A 1,275-nucleotide genomic window follows, 5' to 3' on the forward strand; every position below is an offset into this window, starting at 1 on the left:
CTTTTTTCAGTATTTGGATAGATTTACGTTTTGTCTCGGTACCACATAATGCCCTCGGGTTATTCAAACTTTTTTCAGTATTTGGATAGATTTACGTTTTGTCTCGTTACCACATAATGCCCTCGGGTTATTCAAACTTTTTTTCAGTATTTGGATGGATTTACGTTTTGTCTCGTTACCACATAATGCCCTCGGGTTATTCAAACTTTTTTTTTCATTATTATTTTTTTAAAAAGCAGGTCATTAAACTTAACGCGAACCAATGGCGAGAAGAGACTAATATACAGATACGACTTACTTGAAGCAACAGAGTCACTACGTCATTGTGACCGTACTGGGCAGCCGAATGTAGAGCCGTCTCGTGATCATGATTCTGCGAAAAACATAATTCTAATTAACCACAATTAATTAAGATTGTGACGATACAGCGATACGATTGTGTCGATACGTCGTCTGTTAAGATACGATTTATGTAACTTCAAGAAATTTGGCAAGTTTTCAGTAAACATTACAAGTCTTTTGTACAGAAAAAATCAGAATTTCTAATAAAGTATTTTTGCAACAAATTAATGATTCAGTAAAGGAAGATGAGTATTGAGTACTACATGTTGTCTTCATTTCTTTTATCAAAAACATTACATGTAAAGTAACATAACAAATTAACAATAACAAAATAGATAGACAGGTATTAACTTCTCTTGCCAGCTGCCATTTAGTTGATCCAACCCGAGAATTTGAAAAAAAAAAAAGGTAAAGTATTTAAATAAGACAATGTTAGTAACATAGATAATAAATTACAGACAAAACTGTTAAACTTTGTAACAAACCGTTGGTAAAACTTCTGTATCTAGATACGTATCGTATCGACTACCATGATGAGATACGCACCTCTAATAATTACCCCCGATATAAGTTTCATAGTAACGGTTTCTATGGAAGCTTAAGGTCATTGAGCTCCACACGAGAAATATGTATTCTATATAAAAATACGAAACAAAGCATCACCCAGGGTAAGAGTGCTACATGAAGGAACAAAAATTAAACCTGTATAACATGTAATTCAACTGAACATATAGAAACTCATGAGGCTGTTTTCTAAATATTAATATTTTCTATACTGGGTCTGGCATGGTCAGATGGTTAGGACGTTCGACTCGCAATCTACGGGTCGCGGGTTCGCCCTTTCAACCGTGGATGCGTTATAATGTGATGGTCAATCTCACTATTCGTTGGTAATGAGGGGTTATAATGTGACGCTCAATCCCACTATTCGTT

This window comes from Limulus polyphemus, unplaced genomic scaffold, assembly GCF_000517525.1.
Source record: "Limulus polyphemus unplaced genomic scaffold, Limulus_polyphemus-2.1.2 Scaffold3903, whole genome shotgun sequence".
Taxonomy (NCBI): Eukaryota; Metazoa; Arthropoda; class Merostomata; order Xiphosura; family Limulidae; genus Limulus; species Limulus polyphemus.